A 26005-nucleotide genomic window follows, 5' to 3' on the forward strand; every position below is an offset into this window, starting at 1 on the left:
TGTAAAAAATAACAGACTGCATTATTCGCTCCTTTACATTAAAACAAACAAAAACATTTCAAGTCACTGAAGACTCCGTCCACATTTTGTGTTGATGTGACTGGAGAATCACAGCCGCTGTAACTGCTTGTTTTGGTGGCTTCCCTCACTTGTCTTTTTCCACACTCACCCACTTTCTGAGGATGACCTGATGCTGTCAGACATTTCTTACTGACCGTGTTAACTCAGACGATGTTCAGTGACTGGACGTTATTCTGGTGTCTGTCCTCTGAGTTTGATAAATGTCAGTATCAGCGTCAGTGCACTTATTCCCAAAACAGAAGGTTCCTGGTTCAAGGCCCCCCTGACAGTTCTCCATGTAATGTGGAGCTGTATCAGGAAAGGCACCCGGTGTAAAACTTGTGCCAAATCAACAGTCAGATCCATGTGTGATCCGCTGTGACTCCAGGAGCAACAAGGAGAAGCCAAAAGAATGCAGTTTGATATTTATGACATTATAGAGCTACATGTTAAAAATGCTTTCACTTTGATAATAAACATTTAATGTAAAAAAAAAAACCTTCTACAAGAAACTCTGAATGGTTGTTTAGTGATTTATTTTACTTTAATTAAAAAACAATAATGATAGTTTTGTAACAAGTAGCATCCAAAGGTCACTGGAGGAGGAGTTACTGTCAGTAATGTTTGTTTGTTTGTTTGTTTGTGTCTGCTGAGAAGTCAATTGTTTTTGTTTGTGTGTAAGTCAGGCAATAATTATATTTCATTATCTATAAACATTTAGCATTATGTTATCTACAGGGTTTTTTAAATTGCTGACTTCATCAGAACTCAGAGGCCGAACACAAAACAGGAAAATGTCACAGATAATAATAATAATAATAATAATAATAATAATAAAAGTTGAGTTATAAATCAGCTTTTGGTGCCAAAAGTCTGAAATCTTGTCACCATTCAGAGCTGATTTCAGTCCTCTGTTACATAAATAAATCTGCACTTTTAAAGAGTTTAACTTTTGATTAGACTTTTTTCTATTTTAGGAAAAAATGTCAAAGCATTTTCTGCTACAGTATTTATACCAAACGTTTGTCTTCATTTTATGCTTCAGAAGGTATAAAAACAAACTGAGATTGTTTTTGTTTGTTTGTTTGTTTTTTTTACCAAAGTGTAACTTTAATTACTCAAAAATAACTTTAAGATGCAGCTGTATCAAACTGATCCACTTTGATATTTTCAATGAAACAATGAAAAAAAAAATTAATTGGAAAATCATTTCTGAAAATTTTCCAGTCTGGACGACAGTATAAGTGTTCTGATCCTGAAGCTTGTTTCAGTATTCTAACACCGTTATTCTCTGAAATAAATTTCAAGATGTCGTTAAAGTTGTGAAACATTTGATTGGTGATTTAAAATTCAGAGCTCCTTTTTGAAGGAACACAGTTTTTTTGTTGTTGTTGTTTTGTTTTTGGTTTTTGTGGTGTTTGGTGTGAACTTTCTCCACCACCGACCTGCAGAACATTCTGCCCCGAACATGATTCTAATGTTTTCATCTGGTCATCATGAACAAATGTGAATTTTTGTGCATGTGACACAGCTGCAGTGGGTTTTAATCTGCAGCTGCAGGAGGCCTGAATCCAGCTGACCTCTGACCACCAAATCTCCCCAAAACAACTTTCTGATATATTAACTAAAAAATCCAAGAATAGTGGTCTGATGAATGCGTGAAACGGATCAAAACATTTTTACATCCTGAACATTATATACAGTCCACAAACTATTTATTTCTGATGTTCAAAAAAATGAACAAAATAACAACTTATTATTTATTCGTGTTTTGCAGAAATAGTTTAAACATTAAAAATTCTGCACGTTAGTGACCTTTGCATAAAACTGTTCTAAAACAAGTTTTACTTTAAACGCAATAAGGAATATGTTCAGCTTTAATGAAATATTCGACAGTTTTTTCCCCGTTTTGACGGGACGAGCTGTTCGATAATCATTCGATATTCAATATTGATCTGTGCTCTACCTCGTTCCCGTCCTCCTCCGAACCGCTGCGCCGTGAAGACTGTCGGTTCAGACCGTCCGCCACCGAGCTGCTCAGTGCGCGTGTGCAGTGCGCCTCGACCCTGGGGGGAGGGCGTCTGTCACGCACGCACGCACGCATGCAACGTGCCTGTTAGCGGGGCGGCCTTGAGGCCGTGGCCGCGGAGAGGCGCCTCTCAGGCGGCTGCGGGTCTCCGTGAGCCCCCGCAGCGCGCACGCGCCAACACGCGCTTGGATCAAGGCATATTTTACTGCCGGTAATTAAAAAAAACAAAAAAAAAACAAAACAACTCACGTTTCTCAGATCACAAACTCCTTGATGACGGCGACCTGCAGACGTCATAATTAATATTCCACGTCACAAAACATCTTTAACATAAAACACAGTCTCACAATAAATCTACTTTTCTGTTTATGTACAGCTTAAGATCTTAAAAAAAAAAAAAAAATCAGCTCCAAAAGAAAAATGTGTCTCATGAGAAAATGCTATTTACAAAAGTGTGAGAAAATATTAATTCTCGTAGACAAACTTCAGACTTTGTTTCTCTTAAGAGATTTATTGTGTTTTACTGAGTTATTGTGACTCCAGAACTAAACCGGACTAAAAGGCCGCTGAAGGTTTTCAGGGTCCCTGTAGAAGACAAAACGTCATCACACACTTAGTAGCATTTTACTGATCCTTAGCCTCATAAATAACTTATTTTCTGCTTTATGAAGTGATAAAAACAAAACAAAATGTGAACTCAGAGTGACGTCAAATAAAGAGCAAAATACCTCATTAATATCATGTAAAGTAAAAGAACAAATATTTAAGAAAACGTAAAAAAAAACAACATAACGGATTAAACATTTGTAGACATGAGATTAACAAATTATTACTTTAATGTTAAACCAAAGTTTAAAAAAATAATTTCCCAAAGGTAAGAAAAAGTAAAGTTTAAAAGTGCAAATTGCGATCTGATAATACAAATCAAATCAAATTAAAGTTAAAATAAAGATATTGAGTTCTACGTCAGACGAAATATTTTCTAAAGTTTACTGGAAATCAAACAGCATGATTGTAAATTTCTTATTTCCTTTTAGGCATTAACACCCATTTAAAAAAAACAAAAAACTGGTGAAATATAAACAAGCAAACAAACAAAAGCGGTTCGAGTTTAATGTTTAAATACTGTCCCTCAATATTAAAGCTTTGTATAAGCTTTGTATAAGCTTTGTCTGTGGGCGGAACTTTAACTGTTGAGACGGGAAATAAATTTTCTAACTTCTATTTCTGTCACATTTTCACCCTTTGCTACTTTCACTTTGATTCCTTTAAGGGAATTCATTTTAGGATGCTGAGATACAAATATATATTTTGTAAGAAATTTTGAATATTTTAAAGAAAACGACTAAAATTAATATGATCAAATATAAATAATAATAAATAAATAAATAAATAAATCCTTCCTCCCATTAACGGATCGGCCCAGATTTATTTAGTTTCTGACGGCCCAGAACCCTGAGTTGGGAAACTGTCAGACTGGACGGCGTGTGCGTGTTTTGCGCACAGTCTGGCGGCTGAATGAGTTTGATTGACAGGTGAAACATGCGCAGCGGTTTGGCGCTAAATGGGGCGTAAAGTCCGCAGCCTGCCTGTAAATCAGAGGATCAGCTGGTGACACGAGGCGCCTCTCAGCTCCTGGTCAGCTCCTGGTCACCTCCTGGTCAGCTCCTGGTCAGCTCCTGGTCACCTCCTGGTCAGCTCCTGGTCAGCTCCTGGTCAGCTCCTGGTCACCTCCTGGTCACCTCCTGGTCACCTCTTCAGCGTGCTCGCAGCTTTTCAGTTTGTGCCAAAAAAAAAAAAAAAAACCACGGTTGGAGGCACGCGCTCACTCCGGAGCCGTTGACGGTGTCACCACGTGCTCCCGCTGCTCTTCACCGAAAACGTGGACTGTTAACGTGAGTTCAAACACTGTGATCGCAATGAGTTACGTCAATGTTGTCTGGAGAAGTGGGCGGGGCTTACTAACCTAATTCTGGCACGTGCTGTGGTCAGTGTTTAGCTAACAGTTGTTTAGTAAAGTCTTTTTTTAACCCAGCAGCATCATAATGTCAAATGATGACTATGTTATCCACATTTATTGCCACTGTAGTTTGAATTTCTTGGCTGGTTAACTCAGAAACGAGTGAACCTGGATGAAAAACTGGTCCAGGATTATGGTTTGAACACAAAAACCAGTAGATGGTGGTTATGGTGACAGAGTGCACTGAGTGCTGCTCTGAATTTTATAGTCAAAGTAGTTTTATAGTTACATCATCTTTAATTTAGCTTTTTTTTTTAAGCACAATCCGGTGAGAGCGGCACCAGACCCTCCTGACCCTTAATTGTTTTAAGTTTCAATTTTTCAAATTTCAATTTCAATTTATTTTCATTTATATAGCGCCAAATCACAACAAAGTTGCCTCAAGGTGCTTCACACAAGTAAAGTTTTGAATATGTGCAAAACTTTCTGACTGACTCACTGCGCATCAGCTGACAAGGAAAACATTTAACAAATGAGAAAAGGACTTTTACAGAACAAAAACAGACACAACCGGATATCAAAATTTTATGTACGTTACTCCTGCATTTCCTCAATTCATCATAGTGTGACAGTTTAGCTTTGGAGTTTTCTACTGAAAACAACAGGTTTTCTTGGCAGTTCAGTGGCAAAACATTCATAGTGCAAAAGGCAGTGAGGCGCAACCGCATTCAGTGCAATTCTTCCCGACTGACTCGTAAAAAGGTACAAACGATAACAGCAGGATGAGCAGGTTTAGAAAGTTAATGAATAAAAGAAAACTTACAAATCTTGAAGTGGTTACATTAAAGGAGCAGACCATTAATATATTAACTTTTTTTAATGTTACACTTGTCTTAAAGGGGCCACATTCCAGCAAAGGTCATCGTGTGTCTTAAAAACAGATATTAAAGCTTGTAGCTAATATCGGCACCAAGGCAATGTTTTAAAATTGAGTGACCTGTTTCTTTGCATGTCACTTTAATGGAACAGAGCTGCCTTCCAGCTCCACCCGCCTTTCCCCTTATTCAGCACATGAGAGAGAATCTTGATTGCACTCTAAAACATTGCAGCCTCGTTTAGTTATGTCCACTTTCTACCTCTCTTTAACATAAAGAGCTCTTACAAGTTTTAGATGTTGAACTCAACTTTGAGTTCAACATCTAAAACTAAAACTAAAGAGAGGTAGCAAGTGGACATAACTAAACGAGGCTGCAATGTTTTAGAGTGTGGATGTGTAGAATCAGTATTGATGGCATCATACAGTTATTGATTATAGCTCTTTAGTTTGACCTCAAGAGACAGTGAAACTTATTCACTTGTTTCAGTAACATTTTAATAGTTTCTGTTTAAATTCAGATTCTTTTAAACATCAACAACTTTGTTGAATAATAAGTTGTTTTTCGTGAAGAATAACAAGTTTCTAATATTTTGGCTCCTCTGAATGTAAAATTTGCAAAAATGTTGGAAACAGTTTTAATTATAATACAGTGAGACAAAGTCTGTCACAAATGGACAACAGAAATATGAACAGAAATTAAATTTTAAAGTATTTATGGGACTTCATTATGTAGTAGGTTTATCTAATTTTTTGGCCACTGTGTTTGTGTCTGACATCCAATGAAATGTTCAAATCTAAAGGATCTGGATTAGAAGCTAAGTGGTTTTACACATACGCTCCAGACTTTGAGTTCACAACAAAATTTGAAATAAAATAATAAAAATTGCACATTAAGGTGACAGTTTGGAGAAAAACACAATTCTTGTCACACTTTTGTTCTTTTGATGTTTTAAAGTTTTTTTTTTAACTTAAAATAAAACCTGAGTTGTAGATGGAGTTGTATGTTTTTGTTGTTTGCTAAAGTGAATTAACAGCTCGATGGGAGAAATTTGAACTTGAAGGGTTCTTCCTCTGAAAACTGTTTCTTCTAAACTTGTTGAATCCTCTCAAATTACCAACTGACTTTCCAAATATTATTTGACACAATAACAGCTGTTATTTTATAAATGAAAACAGATTGGTTGTTTTTATTTATTTGTTTTTTAATTTTAAAATCTGCAGTTATGAAGTCTCTCAAAAACAAAATCCATATATTATCCATATATATATCCATATATATTTTATATATATTTATTTATTTTATTTTCATTGCGAGAACAAATAAATCAATAAATAAATAATTATTGAAGAAGCTTAGGGGAGGTGATGGTCTATTCAGGGGAGCTGATGGTCTAGTGGAGGGGAGGTGATGGTCTATTCAGGGGAGCTGATGGTGTAGTGGAGGGGAGGTGATGGTCTATTCAGGGGAGGTGATGGTCTGTTCAGGGGAGGTGATGGTCTGTTCAGGGGAGCTGATGGTCTAGTGGAGGGGAGGTGATGGTCTATTCAGGGGAGGTGATGGTCTGTTCAGGGGAGGTGATGGTCTAGTGGAGGGGAGGTGATGGTCTATTCAGGGGAGGTAATGGTCTATTCAGGGGAGGTGATGGTCTGTTCAGGGGAGGTGATGGTCTAGTGGAGGGGAGGTGATGGTCTATTCAGGGGAGGTGATGGTCTATTCAGGGGAGCTGATGGTCTAGTGGAGGGGAGGTGATGGTCTATTCAGGGGAGGTGATGGTCTAGTGGAGGGGAGGTGATGGTCTATTCAGGGGAGGTGATGGTCTATTCAGGGGAGGTGATGGTCTGTTCAGGGGAGGTGATGGTCTAGTGGAGGGGAGGTGATGGTCTATTCAGGGGAGGTGATGGTCTATTCAGGGGAGCTGATGGTCTAGTGGAGGGGAGGTGATGGTCTATTCAGGGGAGGTGATGGTCTGTTCAGGGGAGGTGATGGTCTAGTGGACGGGAGGTGATGGTCTATTCAGGGGAGGTGGTGGTCTAGTGGAGGGGAGGTGATGGTCTATTCAGGGGAGGTGATGGTCTAGTGGAAGGGAGGTGATGGTCTATTCAGGGGAGGTGATGGTCTATTCAGGGGAGGTGATGGTCTATTCAGGGGAGGTGATGGTCTATTCAGGGGAGGTGATGGTCTGTTCAGGGGAGGTGATGGTCTAGTGGAGGGGAGGTGATGGTCTATTCAGGGGAGGTGATGGTCTATTCAGGGGAGCTGATGGTCTAGTGGAGGGGAGGTGATGGTCTATTCAGGGGAGGTGATGGTCTGTTCAGGGGAGGTGATGGTCTAGTGGACGGGAGGTGATGGTCTATTCAGGGGAGGTGGTGGTCTAGTGGAGGGGAGGTGATGGTCTATTCAGGGGAGGTGATGGTCTAGTGGAAGGGAGGTGATGGTCTATTCAGGGGAGGTGATGGTCTAGTGGAGGGGAGGTGATGGTCTATTCAGGGGAGGTGATGGTCTATTCAGGGGAGCTGATGGTCTATTCAGGGGAGGTGATGGTGGAGGGGAGGTGATGGTCTAGTGGAGGGGAGGTAATGGTCTATTCAGGGGAGCTGATGGTCTAGTGGAGGGGAGGTGATGGTCTATTCAGGGGAGGTGATGGTCTATTCAGGGGAGGTGATGGTGGAGGGGAGCTGATGGTCTAGTGGAGGGGAGGTAATGGTCTATTCAGGGGAGCTGATGGCCTAGTGGAGGGGAGGTGATGGTCTATTCAGGGGAGGTGATGGTCTGTTCAGGGGAGGTGATGGTCTAGTGGAGGGGAGGTGATGGTCTATTCAGGGGAGGTGATGGTCTGTTCAGGGGAGGTGATGGTCTAGTGGAGGGGAGGTGATGGTCTATTCAGGGGAGGTGATGGACTATTCAGGGGAGCTGATGGTCTAGTGGAGGGGAGGTGATGGTCTAGTGGATGGGGAGGTGATGGTCTAGTGGAGGGGAGGTGATGGTCTAGTGGAGGGGAGGTGATGGTCTATTCAGGGGAGGAGATGGTCTGTTCAGGGGAGGTGATGGTCTAGTGGAGGGGAGGTGATGGTCTATTCAGGGGAGGTGATGGTCTAGTGGAGGGGAGGTGATGGTCTATTCAGGGGAGGTGATGGTCTAGTGGAGGGGAGGTGATGGTCTATTCAGGGGAGGTGATGGTCTATTCAGGGGAGCTGATGGTCTATTCAGGGGAGGTGATGGTCTAGTGGAAGGGAGGTGATGGTCTATTCAGGGGAGGTGATGGTCTATTCAGGGGAGGTGATGGTCTAGTGGAGGGGAGGTGATGGTCTATTCAGGGGAGGTGATGGTCTATTCAGGGGAGCTGATGGTCTATTCAGGGGAGGTGATGGTGGAGGGGAGGTGATGGTCTAGTGGATGGGGAGGTGATGGTCTAGTGGAGGGGAGGTGATGGTCTAGTCAGGGGAGGTGATGGTCTAGTGGAGGGGAGGTGATGGTCTATTCAGGGGAGGTGATGGTCTATTCAGGGGAGGGTGATGGTCTAGTGGAGGGGAGGTGATGGTCTAGTGGAGGGGAGGTGATGGTCTAGTCAGGGGAGGTGATGGTCTAGTGGAGGGGAGGTGATGGTCTAGTGGAGGGGAGGTGATGGTCTAGTGGTTAAGGTGTTGGGCTTGAGTCCAGAAGATCATGGGTTCAAATCCCCACCTGACTGAAAAATCACTAAGGGCCCTTGGGCAAGGCCTTTAATCCCCTATTGCTCCCAGTGTGTAGTGAGCGCCTTGTATGGCAGCACCCTGACATACTATACTATACTATATACTATATAAATGCAGTCCATTTACCATTTACCATTTCAGGGGTTTCTGTTTTTAAACTGCCATCCAGACAAATTTTAGTCAGGACTGAAACTGCTGTAATTAAGATTATTAAGGCATAAATACAGACTCCAGAAAAAATTACACTTGTGCTCAAAAGTTTACATACCCTCTCAGAATTTTTATTTTTTGTTGTTTTGGCCATTTTTCAGAGAATATGAATAACACAAAAACCTTTTTGTCACTCATGGTTAGTGGTTGTGTGAAGCCATTTATTGTCAAACAACTGTTTCCTCTTTTTAAATCATAATGATAACAGAAACTACCCAAATGAACCTGATCAAAAGTTTACATCCCCCTGTTCTTAATACTTGTGTTGCATTTGTCAAGAATATTGTGTTCAGCTAAAACATCGTTAAGCTGTTTGCCCACTTTTTCTAAAATTTTAGAGATAAATGGCAACTTTCAAATTGGTCTAAAATTCTGAAAAAGAGAAGTGTCAAGATTACGCTTTTTTAAAAGAGGGTGAATAACATCCTGTTTAAAATACTGAGCCACAGGAACTACAAAATCCTCATAGACTGGTTTGAGAACTGGGCTTGAGTATCAGGAAAATGTTTCACTTCATACCTGAAAGGAAGGAGTTGCTTTGGTGAAATAGGATGTTTGTCAGAGAATACCCTTGACCTGGGGTGTACCTCAGAGTTTGATTCCTGAGTCATTGTTACAGTGCATCTGGAAATATTCACAGTGCTTCACTTTTTCCACATTTTGTAATGTTACAGCCTTATTCTAAAATGGAATAAATTCATTTTCTCCTCAAATTTCTACTCACAGCACCCCATAATGACAAGATGAAAAAAGTGTTTTTGAAATTTTTGCAAATTTCTTAAAAATAAAAACCTAAGAAATCACAAGTACATAAGTATTCACACCTATACTCAGTACTTTGTTGATGCACCTTTGGCAGCAATTACTGCCTCAAGTCTTCTTGAATATGATGCCACAAGCTTGGTGCACCTATCTTTGGGCAGTTTGGTCCATTCCTCTTTGTAGCACCTCTCAAGCTCCATCAGGTTGGATGGGGAGCGTCGGTGCACAGACATTTTCAGATCTATCCAGAGATGTTCAGTCGGATTCAGGTCTGGGCTCTGGCTGGGCCACTCAAGGACATTCACAGAGTTGTCCTGAAGACACTCCTTTGGTATCTTGGCTGTATGCTTAGGGTCATTGTCCTGCTGAAAGATGAACCGTCACCCCAGTCTGAGGTTAAGAGCGCTCTGGAGCAGGTTTTCATCCAGGATGTCTCTGTACATTGCTGCATTCATCTTTCCCTCAATCCTGACTAGTCTCCCAGTTCCTGCTGCTGAAAAACATCCCCACAGTATGATGTTGCCACCACCATGCTTCACTGTAAAGATGGTGCCTGGTTTCCTCCAAACATGATGCCAAAGAGTTCAATCTTTCTCTTGTCAGACCAGAGAATTTTGTTTCTCCTGGTCTGAGAGTCCTTCAGATGCCTTTTGACAAACTCCAGGTGGGCTGCCATATGCCTTTTACTAAGGAGTGGCTTCCCTCTGGCTGCTCTACCATACAGGCCTGATTGGTGGATTGTTGCAGAGATGGTTGTCCTTCTGGAAAGTTCTCCTCTCTCCACAGAGGAATGCTGGAGCTCTGATAGAGTGACCATCGGGTTCTTTTTCACCTCCCTGAGTAAGGTCCTTCTCCCCCAATCGCTCAGTTTAGATGGGCAGCCAGCTCTAAGTGTCCTGGTGGATCTGAACTTCTTCTATTTATGGATGATTGAGGCCACTGTGCTCATTGGGACTTTCAAAGCAGGAGAAATGTTTCTGTATACTTACCCAGATTTGTGCTTCCAGACAATCCTGTCTCGGAGGTCTACAGACAATTCCTTTGACTTCATGCTTGGTTTGTGCTCTGACTGTCAACTGCGGGACCTTATATGTAGACAGGTGTGTGTCTTTCCAAATCATGTCCAATCAACTGAATTTACCCCAGGTGGACTCCAATTAAGCTGTAGAAACATCTCAAGGATGATCAGTGGAAACAGGAGGCACCTGAGCTCAATTTTGAGCTTCATGGCAAAGGCTGTGAATACTTTTGAATGTGTGATTTCCTAGTTGTTGTTGTTTTTTAAATTTTTATAAATTTGTTTTATTTTTTAATAAATTTGCAAAAATCTAAAAAACAACAACCACAAAAAAAAAAAACCCAAAACCTTTGTTGTGTGGGCCGCCCAAAGAGGAGGTACTGCTGGCCAACACCAGAGGGTGCCCTGCCTGTTGTCGGGTTTCAGGCACCAGAGGGCACAGTTGCCGCAGGAGTCCACCAGGAGCCAGGAGCTGACAGCTGTCTACAATCATCCCATCATCATCACAACCCATAAAAGCCTGGAAGAGACACCACAACTCTGTCGAGTTATCAGCTTACCCGTCAGGTAAACCTACTCAGCCGCTTTGTGCCGTTCGCACATTTACTGCTAGTGACCTTTGCAGTTGTAACCTCTGGTAGACTTGCAGCTTGGAGCTGGGTTTGTGGAAGTTTGGAGGAGCTGGCGTTTCCACTCCTCACTTTCCTTATCTCAGAGTGTTACTGTTGGTACTGCACGTTTTCATTATTCCTGTTTTCTGGGAGTGGTGGATTTTTCCCTCAGGAAGGAACTGTATTATTGCTGACTGTTTGCTGGGTGTACACACACCCATCTTTAACCTGTGTCTGTTCCTGCCAGCAGTACCGGATCTGACAGCTGGAAGCAGTGGCCACCTGGGGACTCAGGACTTGGTGGCTCCGATGTGTTGCAGGTCTCCGTTGGCGGTGGAACCTCGTAGGTCTCGGCTCTTCTCTGGATAGGCGTCTCCTACCCTCGGGCCTGCCCACGCGTCATCTTTTGTGTAGATTGATTGACAGACTAAAAGCATATTTGGTTGTTGTGCACATTTGCAGAATAAATTATTTATTCGGACTTCCTATTGGCCGTTCATTTACGCCCCCTGGCATGGGTCCATGTACTTCACTTTCCCAACAACCTTTTTTATGTTGTCATTATGGGGTATTGTATGTAGAACTTTGAGGGGAAAAAATGAATGTCATCCATTTTGGAATAAAGCTGTAATGTTTCTGTGTAGGCTCTCAGTTGTCCAGGTGGTTTCCATAGTAGAGAAGCTTGAATCTTCGTCCTCACGAAGAAACATCCTTAAGAAACGTCCTCACATCAAGCAACCCAGTCCAGTCGAAGATTCAAGCTTCTCTACTACAATAAAGCTGTAACATAATAAAATGTGGAAAAAGCAAAGTGCAGTGAATACTTTCTGGATGTAGTGTATTACACATAAAGGTGCTTCTCTTGGCCAAATTCTACAAGCCTTTGCAGAGGATGTTCAGATTTATTTCACAATCTCCTCAAAACTGGATGAGACAAAACCATCTCCCACTGAATGACATTAAGTCAGACTGCTGCTCTTATACAGAACCAGTTATCTGAGGCCGTCAGAACATTTTAAGTCAACGGTAAAAATGTTCCTGTTTGACTTTCAGCTCACTTTGAAACACTGTTAACTTTATTTTCCTTATTTAATGTTAATTAGATTTTTATTGTTAACTTCCTGTTTAAATTATGCTCTTAACTTCTCTTTTTACCCTTTAGGTTTGAATTATTTTTGTATTTTCTCATTTGTAAAGCCCTTTGAACAGTCGCTTTGTCATCACTTTGTGCTGGGCTTAAACACAATCCTTCCACAATGTTGACCTTGACTTTGACCTTTCAGGGTCAACTAAGGTCACAGGTGGTGTGATGTGATAAAACTGATATATATGGCATTATGTTAATGTTTGACAGAAACCAGAGTTATGCCAGTTCCTTCAAACAGCCAATGTGAATGAGTCTGACTTTGAAAGGTCTCCGAAGGTCAAAGTAAATTATGTATAACTTCATGTTTAATAGTAACCAAAGGGTCTGTCTGTAGCAAATTCCTAAAAATAATAGAGGCAAAATGCTTTTGAAATAAATATAGTCTAACCTTACTGATTTTTGGGTCACTGAGCATGAAAATGATGTTTGAAATTGTTGATTGTTTCTAGTTTTTAAGATGTGTCACTACTATATATATATATATATATATATATATATATATATATATATATATATATATACGAGGGCTGTCAATAAAGTTACGGTCCTTTTTATTTTTTTCAAAAACTATATGGATTTCATTCATATGTTTTTACGTCAGACATGCTTGAACCCTCGTGCGCATGCGTGAGTTTTTCCACGCCTGTCGGTGACGTCATTCGCCTGTGAGCACTCATTGTGGGAGGAGTCGTCCAGCCCCTCGTCGGAATTCCTTTGTCTGAGAAGTTGCTGAGAGACTGGCGCGTTGTTTGATCAGAATTTTTTCTAAACCTGTGAGACACATCGAAGTGGACACGGTTCGAAAAATTAAGCTGGTTTTCAGTGAAAATTTTAACAGCTGATGAGAGATTTTGAGGTGATTCTGTCGCTTTAAGGACTTTTCACGGTGTGAGACGTCGTGCAGCGCTCTCAGGCGGCGTCATCAGCCTGTTCAAGCTGAAAACCTCCACATTTCAGGCTCTATTGATCCAGGACGTCGTGAGAGAACAGAGAAGTTTCAGAAGAAGTCGGTTTCAGCATTTTATCCGGATATTCCACTGTTAAAGGAGATTTTTTTAATGAAAGACGTGCGGACGGGTCCGCGCGTCGGGACGCAGCCGACGCGATGCGGCGGCACAGGAAAAACACCTCCGTGTTGATAACCATTTGTAAAATCCAGGCGGCTTTTGATGGCTTTCAGTGGAGTGAGTATATGAGAAATTGTTTAACAGGCAGGACATGTTCCAACTTGTCCTTAAGGCTTTCAACAGAGGTGTTTTTCCTGTGGCGGAGCGTCGCGGCGGCTGCGTCCCGACGCGCGGACCCGTCCGCACGTCTTTCATTAAAAAAATCTCCTTTAACAGTGGAATATCCGGATAAAATGCTGAAACCGACGTCTTCTGAAACTTCTCTGTTCTCTCACGACGTCCTGGATCAATAGAGCCTGAAATGTGGATGTTTTCAGCTTGAACAGGCTGACGACGCCGCCTGAGAGCGCAGCGCGACGTCTCGCACCGTGAAAAGTCCTTAAAGCGACAGAATCACCTCAAAATCTCTCATCAGCCGTTAAAATTTTCACTGAAAACCAGCTTAATTTTTCGAACCGTGTCCACTTCGATGTGTCTCACAGGTTTAGAAAAAATTTTGATCAAACAACGCGCCAGTCTCTCAGCAACTTCTCAGACAAAGGAATTCCGACGAGGGGCTGGACGACTCCTCCCACAAGGAGTGCTCACAGGCGAATGACGTCACCGACAGGCGTGGAAAAACTCACGCACGCGCACGAGGGTTCAAGCATGTCTGACGTAAAAACATATGAATGAAATCCATATAGTTTTTGAAAAAAATAAAAAGGACCGTAACTTTATTGACAGCCCTCGTATATATATATATATATATATATATATATATAAACCCTTTTGTTGATTTTTAAAGTGTTAGAAACAAGAGAACAGGTGAAATATTACATCAACAATCAGAGAAACATGAAAGGACCCAGCAGCCAATCAGAGATTTATATTGAAATATCTGAATTCAGCAAAAAATTTCTATAATAAACAGCACATTTCAGGCCTGGATCCAGACCGGTTTGGACCGATGCAGTTGCATCGGTCAAATTTTTTTACGCATCGTTCGTCATCGGTAAAAAAAAAAAAAAAACTTGAATAATCCTGAATAGTGCCGAACGTGTCCCCGCGGTGAACACAGCTTTGGTTTTCATGTCAACCTATGGTTATATGGATTTTTCTGAGTTTCAGAGTCATACGGACGTACAAATAAAGTCGGATATTCAGGGTTTGGTCTGTAATCAACCGTTTCTGCAGCGTGACTCCACTTTGAAGCCCTGAACCATTGAAGCAATGCTTCGATTCAATGGCTCATGGCTCTTTGATTTGCTGCTCTTCAGAAGTGGTAAGTCCGCTTCTTAACCCCTCTCAACGCCATTAAAATATCATGAGTCACTTTTGTGTGTATTAAAGTCACTAACTGGGACTCTTGTTGCAGTCAAGAAACGAGAATCGTCCTCCGTTCTGATCACACAGCTCGAAACGCTGCGCGGCTCTCTGCTGAGACAGAGTCCAGTTGGAATTAATAACTTCAAAATGAATTGCCGCCTTAAATAAAATGACACCTCTTTCCAAATGTTGTGATACAGACAGGAAACTACAATCGACTAAAACGTTTTTTCCTCACAAAATTTGACGTGCTGTATTTCTTTACAAATTACATCCTGAAGTGAAGTTTCTGTGTAGGCTCTCAGTTGTCCAGGTGGTTTCCATAGTAGAGAAGCTTGAATCTTCGATTGCACTGGGTTGCTTGACGTGAGGATGTTTCACTTCAAATCACAGACGCTTCCTCAGCTAAAATTCTTGCTCTGGTAGTCTGACTTCTGTCTTGACTCTTGTAGAGAAGAATAAACTAGAAGCCAACAAAAGCTGGAGTTTTTAACCTAACCAGATCCCACCTACCGAGAGGCCGACTGCTATAGGCTAGTGACTAAACAATAGCTCTAATTAGCACCTATTGTGCTCTAGTTAGCACTCTCCTAATGACAGGACGGAAGCCTCCCCTGATGGCTCCCTTGACAACTCTCCTGATGACGTGAATGACTCATTACCATGAACAAAAGACTGAAACTGCTTTGACCTGAGTACCCCATTGTAAACAGGGGACAAAGCGTGTCTGAGACCCGCTCCGCGGTTGAGGCTGGGTTTCAACTGTTTTACAAAGAATGCTTCCTTGACACCTCTCTCAAACCATTTCTTCTCTCTGGCTAAGATTTTAACGTCCTTGTCCTCAAACGTGTGGTTAGTGTCTTTCAGGTGGAGATGAACTGCAGACTGAGGTCCACTGGCTCTCCACTCTCAGGTCCACTCTCCTGTCTATCTGGTCTCTTTGTTTTCTGGGACTTCTGCACTTTGTCCAGGGACCATCGTGGGTACCCACATACTGTGAGGGCTTTCCGTACAAGTTGTTGCTCTTTAGCCCTTCCCTCTGCAGTTGTGGGCACCTGTAGGGCTCTGTGTTGAAGAGTCCTGATCACCCCGAGCTTGTGTTCAAGGGGGTGGTTTGAGCCAAAGAGCAGATATTGGTCAGTGTGAGTGGGTTTTCTGTAAACTCCTGTCTGGAGCTGCCTTTTCTCTCCATTCGTAACATCACAGTCCAAGAAGGCTAAATGGTTGTTTCTGGCATCCTCACGTGTGAACTTGATATTGGAGTCCACCGAATTGATGTGTTCTATAAAGTCCTCGACCTCCTGTTGCTTACAATGTGGTACTCAGGTCAAAGGAGTTTCAGTCTTTTGTTCATGGTAATGAGTCATTCACGTCATCAGGAGAGAGTCGTCAAGGGAGCCATCAGGGGAGGCTTCCGTCCTGTCATTAGGAGAGTGCTAACTAGAGCACAATAGGTGCTAATTAGAGCTATTGTTTAGTCACCAGCCTATAGCAGTCAGCCTCTCGGTAGGTGGGGTCTGGTTAGGTTAAAAAACTCCAGCTTTTGTTGGCTTCTGGTTTATTCTTCTCTACAAGTCAAGACAGAAGTCAGACTACCAGAGCAAGAATTTTAGCTGAGGAAGCTTCTGTGATTTGAAGCGAAACGTCCTCACGTCAAGCAACCCAGTCCAGTCGAAGATTCAAGCTTCTCTACTATCCTGAAGTGAAGCAAGAGCTCAGCTCAGATATATGGAAAGACATTCATGCCAATAATGTCTGAAAGGAAATGCTTTTGACAAAAACTACAGATTTTGTTTATTCCTATTTATTTCCAGAGATCAAGGATCCACCATGTAGAGTTTATTATGTCCAGTTTAAGGATCCAGTGACCAATTTCATATTTATTTACTTTAAGACTCAATAAAATGTTCAATTTCAATTTAATCGGCTTACAAAGTGCCAAATCACAACAAAATCTAAATATACTAAAACAAATACATCACAACTGTACACATTTAGTCATGGACATGATGAATATTGTTACCTGCTGGACTGTTTCAAATTTTGATTTGTATCAATGGAAAATGTCTTCTGTGAACTGTCTGTATCTCAATATACGTATTATTATTAAGAATATATGCAGTCATATTTTTATTGATTTTATCAACTGAAAAAAAATCATATATAGATTCAGGTATAATTGAAAGATTTTGGCAATAAATTTGATCCTGTTTACAGTCAATTTTTGTTATAGTGTTGTTTTTTAGGACATATTTATACAAATAAGAAGTGTTCACTATGGTCCATGAAGTATAATAAATATATTAAAAGAAGTGTGACAGTGTATGTTGCACACGAATAAAAGAATGAAGATTATTGAATAACAAGACACGTACAATTTTTATTTTAACATTGGGCAAAAATGCATCTGTCTGATTTTCACTCTGGATCCAGCCCTGTATTTTATGTCTGAAGGAGACAACTTCTAAAATTCTTGTAGCCCAGTGTAACCATTTGAACATATCTCCAATATTTAAGTATTTGACCTTTTTTTTTTTTTTTTCCCAAAAATGAAATTACTTTGTCCTCAGCTGACCATTGACCTTTACACTAGGTTTGGTCCAAATGTGATCAAAAATGTTTGAGTTATACTGTACACACACACACACACGATGGAACCAACACCCTGACTGTGACTGTCTAAAACCAGGACTTGTTTTGACATGAATCTGTTGTTTACAATGATTTTCTTCTCTCGTCTCAGCGCATTCTGTAAAATTTAACATTTTAAATACAATTTTTCGCTGTTTCAACTTTAGTCCAGCTGCAAATTAACATTATGTCACTGCAGATTATTAAATGTTTTACTTATAAATGATAAAAATGTCTCTCAGTATTTTGAGCACACAAAAACAAAGCTATAAATCAGTAACATAAAAACAGTTTCATGAAAAGACAAAAAGAAAACTAAACCAAAACAAAGCATGCAAAACAAACAAAACCATAAATCAGTAATGACATAAAAACAGTTTCATAAAAAGACAAAAAAAAAAACCAAAACAAAACAAATCACACAAAAAACAAACAAAACCATAAATCAGTAACAATATAAAAACAGTTTCATAAAAACACAAAAAAACAAAAAAAAAAAAAAACAAACCAAAACAAAGCATGCAAAAACAAACAAAACCTTAAATCAGTAACAACATAAAAACAGTTTCATATAAAAAAAAAAAAAACAAAGCACACACACACACACACAAAAACAAAAAACAGCATTTGACATTTAACGTTACAGCACAAAACTGGCCTTTTATTTTAAAAAGCCTCTGTGAACTCTTCAGTCTCATTTTACGTATTTATATTTTATTAAATATTTTGTACTCTCTGTCAGAGTAACATGTCTCATAATAAAGTTCACGTCCGTGTTTTTAATGTTTCTGTTATTAGACAAAATGAGACATTTGCAACCACTTTGTTGCAGCCAAAAGTCTCTGTGGACTTTTTACGATTAGTTCTGATGTACTTAATGTACGCTTGGAAAACGTACTTTTTGAATTTTTTGACATCTTCTGATAACATCGGATTTTATTTTTTACATATTTGAGAGAAGAAAAAAGCGGTATGATTTTTGACCTGGAGCCCGACAGACTGATGCAAGAGCGTGTTCTTTGTTCTTACCTCAGCGTGGGCTCCTGGAGCTGGAACTCTGTGCTGGTCCGGCCCAAACAGCAGAACTGAGCCCAGGTTCTGAATCTGCTTGTGGGTCACGTGATCCGAGCGGGAGGAGGATTCAGCTCTAGCCTTAAAATGTGCCTTCAATTTAGTGATCACAGGAATCTGAAATGTTCACCCTCAGAGCACCGACACATAAACTCCACAGGTCGTCTTCTTCCTTTAGCGTGCAGATTTGATCTAAACACACTTAATGTTTGTTCGTGTTTTGTGTGTTTGTGTCAAATGTTCGTCCCACTTCAGCTTTGAGATACACATGTGGTTGGTGGGACAGAGACAGACATGCCTCTGCTGTGTGTGTGTGTGTGTGTGGGGGGGGGGGGGGGGGGGGGGGGGAGGCGTGGCCAGCAGCAGCTTTTTTCCATTTAAAGCGACAGACATGTAAACGGGTCATTGCTTAGATACGAGAAGCCTTATTTATCAGAGTTTGTGTGGTTGTAAACGCTGCCATTCCATGAAAAATGAGTCTGTAAGTACAAAAGAAAATCAGTATTTATAAAACAGGCGCACGCTGTCCGAAAAATGACATGCATTCGGAAACTCCCTCAGTTATCCATATATGGTTATAAAACACGGGTTTGTTGCTTGTTTGTCACGAGAATAACAGACAACAGAAGAATAGAAACTCTTTTGAAACAGAGGTTGGGAAGAAAAGAAATGAGCCACTAGGTGGCGACAACCACCCAGGCCTTTGAAGCCCTCCATAAGCACCAATCATTCACTCACCCTGCTGTCACGTGAGTGACAAATGAAGGCGACAGGGGCGCCTCCACGGCGTGCACGCTAACATCTCAGTAACATGTCTGTAAATCACTTCAGAGGCATTATCTGGTTACAAAAACTGAGTTTTTAGATTTCCAACTGTTTATTTCTCACTAACCTATACGAAATATGTGACAAGCATATTAGATTTATACAGAAATAAGCTGTTTGGCAGCGTTTTCTGCCATCTTGGATTATTATATCTAGCAAACAGCCTGCTGGTGTCACGCTGCCGAATTGGCCAATTCACTCTTGCTCAGCATTTGCATGAAATAGACTTCTGGTCTATTTTGGCCGCACCTACCTGGCAGCAGAGGGACCGTTGTCTCTTGTTGCTGAAACATGTCTGCTACTGAAACATGTTTTCAATCTGCGGATTGAAATGAACGTCGTCACCGCTTTGCTGCCGCCGTGTGCTGCCTCTGCTTGTAGCTAATGTAACTTGTAATGTTATAATGCCCTGTTTCTTCATTTAGACATCAAACTCATTTATGGTCATAACTTTAATGCGTTTTAAGAAGCTTTAACAACTTTACCACAAGAACCAGCATAAAACATTCCAGTTAATAGAATAACTAGACAATTATTTATCGTTTTTCCCAGAATCCTTCGCAATCCTGTGATGTCACTGCACTGTCATCTTTACTAAGATAAAATCTTAATGAATTATGTGCTGTGAAAATGATGTGGGTCCTTCTTTTAAATATAATATTTCAGGAGTGAAATTGTGCTACCTGACCACTTTATTAGGAACACCTGTTCAATTGCTTGTTAACACAACAAGCTAATCAGCCAATCACATGGCAGCAACTCAGTGCACTTAGTCATGTAGACGTAGTGAAGACAACTTGCTGAAGTTCAAACCGAGCATCAGAATGGAGAAGAAAGAGGATTTAAGTGACTTTAAATTGACATGGTTGTTGGTACCAGACGGGCTGCTCTGTATATTTCAGAAACTGCTGACCTACTGGGATTTTCCACACACAGCCATCTCTAGGGTTTAGAGAGACTGGTCCAAAAAAGACAGGATATCCAGTGAGCAGCAGTTGTGTGGAAAAAAATGCCTTGTTGATGTTAGAGGTCAGAGGATGGTGGACAGACTGGTTGAATGGGTGACTGTGTGATGCTATCAGGTCAATATGGACCAACATCTCTGAGGAACGTTTCCAACACCTTGTTGAATCTATGCCACGGAGAATTAAGGCAGTTAGGAAGGTAAAAGGGGTCCAACCCGGTACTAGCAAGGTGTACCTAATAAGGTGGCCAGTGGGTGTAATTGCTTCCTGTCTTGTAGCAAGGGGTGGAGGTCAGAGGTCAGAAGTTGCTGTTTAGTTCAGACAGATGTCTTTGTAGTTTTGGATGCCTCTTTTTATAACTCTACATCATTACTGATTGTGTTATTAATTTGAGGAAATAAAGATTGTATGTCAATCAATCAATCAATCAATTTTATTTATATAGCGCCATTTGCCATTTGAAATGACTTCAGTTTTTGTCATGTCTGTGATCTGCTTTTTTTCTACAAAATTAAACAAATCAAATAAAATCAAATCAAATCAATTTTATTTATATAGCGCCAAATCACAACAAACAGTTGCCCCAAGGCGCTTTATATTGTAAGGCAAGGCCATACAGTTATTACGGAAAAACCCCAACGGTCAAAACGACCCCCTGCGAGCAAGCACTTGGCAACAGTGGGAAGGAAAAACTCCCTTTTAACAGGAAGAAACCTCCAGCAGAACCAGGCTCAGGGAGGGGCAGTCTTCTGCTGGGACTGGTTGGGGCTGAGGGAGAGAACCAGGAAAAAGACATGCTGTGGAGGGGAGCAGAGATCAATCACTAATGATTAAATGCAGAGTGGTGCATACAGAGCAAAAAGAGAAAGAAACACTCAGTGCATCATGGGAACCCCCCAGCAGTCTAAGTCTATAGCAGCATAACTAAGGGATGGTTCAGGGTCACCTGATCCAGCCCTAACTATAAGCTTTAGCAAAAAGGAAAGTTTTAAGCCTAATCTTAAAAGTAGAGAGGGTGTCTGTCTCCCTGATCTGAATTGGGAGCTGGTTCCACAGGAGAGGAGCCTGAAAGCTGAAGGCTCTGCCTCCCATTCTACTCTTACAAACCCTAGGAACTACAAGTAAGCCTGCAGTCTGAGAGCGAAGCGCTCTATTGGGGTGATATGGTACTACGAGGTCCCTAAGATAAGATGGGACCTGATTATTCAAAACCTTATAAGTAAGAAGAAGAATTTTAAATTCTATTCTAGAATTAACAGGAAGCCAATGAAGAGAGGCCAATATGGGTGAGATATGCTCTGTCCTTCTAGTCCCTGTTAGTACTCTAGCTGCAGCATTTTGATTTGCAGCATTTGGATGAGGTCACACTCTGTGATGGCAGCAAAGCTCTAGTTGCAGTTCCCCTGCTGTACCACTAGATGCCATGCGTACACATGATCCAAGCTGAAATTCCACACTGTGTAGAAATGTTCGTACACATGGTCTGAAGTGTTGGTAGGATCTGCCATTTCAGGATCAATTTGTTTTCAGCATGTGATCAGTGTTTGTGTTAATATGACCACTTTAATAAGATTACAGAAAAAAGTGTTCAAGTGTGATCAGAAGCCAGTTGTGAATTTTGTTTCTTTTTGTGAGGTTTTTGTAAATTCTGGTGGCCGTACATACTCTGAGCCAGTGGTGGGCACAGATAACCAAAAACTTAACTTCGATAACAGATAATCACATAACTGAAAAGTTACCTTTGATAAACCTAAAACGATAAACCACCCAAAAATGTATTGTAAGTTACCGATAACTGATAAATTCCAGTATTGTCTCCGGTACACTTGTAACTACTAACAAGCTGATTTTGAGTTTTAACACCATGATCGCTTCTGGAAGCATCAAAGGCAACAACAGACCCAAATAATGAGTCAGCACTTCTGTCTTTGAGCGTCCTGCCCCCTGCTGATAGCTCCAGTTTACTACATGGCTTCCAGCACAAACGCAGCTGAGAGGAGCCACAAAGCTCAACTCTAATCAATCACAATGCTGCCGTCAGGCCGAGGTCTTGGAAAATAAAGCAATGCTGACTTATGGTTTGGTGTATAAATAAAATGAATACTGATAGAATAACTCCATTAATGTCAATTCTGTCATTTGTACAAACTTAAAATATAACATATATCTTTTAATGTTGAATAATGCACTAATTCTGAAGTTTTGTAACAAACACAGACAGATGGCATTCTGGGTAAAATGTGCCTCCGCTACCACTGATTGGATGACTCATTCATTCTATGTAAACCAACATGTTAATGTGAGGTGTGTCATGTGTTGGTGTTTACAGATAAATGTGCTTTTGTAAAATATGCCATTTTTTATTTGTAAAAAAGGCATTTTCAAAAAAAAAAAAAAGCCAAGTTGTAATTAGATAACCGTCTGATATAACCGGTGTCAAAATAAATAGTGCCATGATCTACTGATGCCAGTGTGAGTTTTGGCCCTTTTTCAGCTGATTTTTCATTTGTGCGAGAATTTTTTGGATCGCATCGAGTTTCAGGTTAATCGTGCGTCCTGCATCGTTTAGTATGCATGGAGTAACGAACTGCATTAAACATCTCACGACCACCTCCTGATCGCCGATCGTGTGGTCAGATGAAAATCAAACCTGTTTGATATTCTGGCCGGCCGTCGTGAGGGTATCCCGCTGCTGAAGAGCTACAAGCATCCAACCGTTCGCACTGTGCCTGTGCAAACACCGCAGACCTGTCTTGTAATGTTTTTTGTTTTGTTTTTAAATTTTGATGTCTCCCATTGAGAGTTTTTGTAAATTAAGTTTGGAAAAAAAAGCGTCTGTCTATGTTTTGCTTCTGGAAACACGAGTCCGACGTGTGGTTGTTGAACGTACAATGTGTGTGTTGTGTGGGCCGCTGAAGAGGAGGTACCGCTGGCCCACCACCACCAGAGGGCGCCCTGCCTGGAGTGCGGGCTTCAGGCACGAGAGGGCGCTGCCGCCTCACAGGAACAGCCGGGGTGACAGCTGTCACTCATCAACTATGACAGCTGTCACCAATCACCTGGTCATGACTTGGCGGCTCCAGTATCCTTTGGGTTCGGTAGCAGTGGAAATCGTGTGGGATCCGGTTATACTCGGGACGGACGTCTCCTATCCTCGAGCCTACCCACACGTCACTTTGTATATTTTGATTGTGAGCCAAATTCTACGTTTGTCTGTATTTCGTTGTGCACATTTCACAACAGTAAAGTGTTGTATTTTTGACTCATCTATTATCCGTTCATTTACGCCCCCTGTTGTGGGTCCGTCTCATTACACTTTCCCAACAGGATATCTCGGCCATCGTCATGGATCCCGAGGGGCGTCAACCATCTGTTGAACAGCCAATGGAAGAGCAGGGTGCACAGGCGTCTGCAGGAGGCGTGATTGGTGAGTTGCAGCAAATCCTCACTGCCTTTACTGCTCGGTTGGATCTAATGACCGAGCAGAACGTCATCCTCAATCGCCGGATGGAGGCTCTCACCACGCAGGTGGAAGCGCACGCTCAGGGCGCTGCTGCAGCTCCTCCTCCTGCTGACCCGGTGCTGAATATAGACATTCCACTGGTCATTCAACGACCCCCCCCCCACCATCCGCTGAAGCATACATAAGTCCCCCAGAGCCGTACGGGGGTTGTGTGGAGACGTGCGCGGACTTTTTAATGCAGTGTTCGCTCATCTTTTCACAGCGTCCCGTGATGTACGCGTTGGACGGCAGCAGGGTGGCTTATGTAATTAATTTGCTTTGAGGCGAGGCACGCGCTTGGGCTACGGTGCTCTGGGAGCAGAATTCACAGCTCCTTACCTCTTATACTGGGTTTGTGAGGGAGTTAAAAACAGTATTTGATCACCCAAACAGAGGCGAGACTGCTTCTACGGCGCTGCTGTCAATGAGACAGGGGCATCGGAGTGCAGCTGAGTATGCGGTCGACTTCCGCATCGTGGCTGCGAGGTCCGGCTGGAATACCACTGCACTCCGCACCGCCTTCGTAAACGGATTGTCGTCAGTCCTGAAGGAGCATCTGGTGGCTAAGGATGAGCCGCGGGATTTAGATGGGCTTATTGATCTGGTCATACGATTAGACAATCAGTTAGAGGAACGAGTGGGGATCTAACCCTTCAGGTCCCCGCACTGGTGGACACGGGATCAGAAGGGAATCTGCTGGACAGCAGATGGGCAAGGGAGGTACGGCTCCCTCTGGTGGTGCTTCCTTCGCCATTGAAGGTGCGGGCACTAGATGGCACCCTTCTCCCTTTAATCACACACAAGACACTGCCAGTAACTTTGGTAGTGTCTGGGAGATCGAGTTTTACGTGACTCCTTCTACCTCCCGCGTGATTTTGGGCTTCCCTTGGATGATCAAACACAACCCCCGGATTGATTGGCCGTCTGGGGTTGTGGCTCATTGGAGCGAAACCTGTCACCGGGAATGTCTAGGATCCTCGGTTCCACCCGGTTTGACCGCTAACGAGGAGGTTAAAGTCCCCCCCAATCTTGCGGCGGTGCCTGAGGAGTACCACGATCTCGCTGACGTCTTCAGCAAAGATCTGGCACTCACTCTTCCCCCACACTGTCCGTACGATTGTGCCATTGATTTGATCCCGGGCACTGAGTATCCGTCCAGCAGGCTGTACAACCTCTCACATCCTGAGCGCAATCAATGGAGACCTACATCCGGGACTCGTTAGCTGCTGGGTTGATCCGGACCTCCACCTCCCCGATGGGTGCAGGTTTCTTTTTTGTGGGCAAGAAAGATGGCGGCCTCTGTCCATGCATTGACTACAGGGGACTGAACGAGATCATGGTCTGCAACCGGTACCCTCTACCCCTGTTAGATTCGGTGTTCACGCCCCTGCATGGAGCCCAAATATTCACAAAACTCGATCTTAGGAACGCGTACCACCTGGTTCGGATCCGGAAGGGAGACGAGTGGAAGACGGCATTCAACACCCCATTAGGTCACTTTGAGTACCTGGTCATGCTGTTCGGCCTCACTAATGCCCCCGCGACGTTTCAGGCTTTGGTAAATGACATTTTGCGGGACTTCCTGCACCGATTCGTCTTCGTATACCTAGACGATATACTCATCTTTTCAGCTCATTTTTTCTCCGGATCCTGAGACCCATGTCCAGCATGTACGTCAGGTCCTGCAGCGGTTGTTGGAGAACCGGCTGTTTGTGTATGGCGAAAAGTGTGAATTCCACCGCACTTCTTTGTCCTTCCTGGGGTTCATAATCTCCTCCAACTCCGTCGCCCCTGATCCGGGCAAGGTCGCGGCGGTGAGAGACTGACCGTAGGAAGCTGCAACAGTTCCTCGGCTTTGCGAATTTCTACAGGAGGTTCATAAAGGGCTACAGTCAGGTAGTTAGCCCCCTGACAGCTCTGACCTCCTCTAAAGTACCATTTACTTGGACGGATCGGTGCGAGGCCGCGTTTAGGGAGTTGAAATGCCGGTTTTCGACTGCACCAATTCTGGTGCAGCCCGATCCTAGCCGCCAGTTTGTGGTAGAAGTGGACGCCTCGGACTCAGGGATAGGAGCCGTGCTGTCCCAGAGCGGGGAGTCCGATCAGATTCTCCATCCTTGTGCCTATTTCTCACACAGGTTGACCCCAGCTGAGCGGAACTATGACGTGGGCAATCGGGAACTCCTCGCAGTGAAGGAGGCTCTTGAGG

This window comes from Thalassophryne amazonica, chromosome 4, assembly GCF_902500255.1.
Source record: "Thalassophryne amazonica chromosome 4, fThaAma1.1, whole genome shotgun sequence".
Classification (NCBI taxonomy): domain Eukaryota; kingdom Metazoa; phylum Chordata; class Actinopteri; order Batrachoidiformes; family Batrachoididae; genus Thalassophryne; species Thalassophryne amazonica.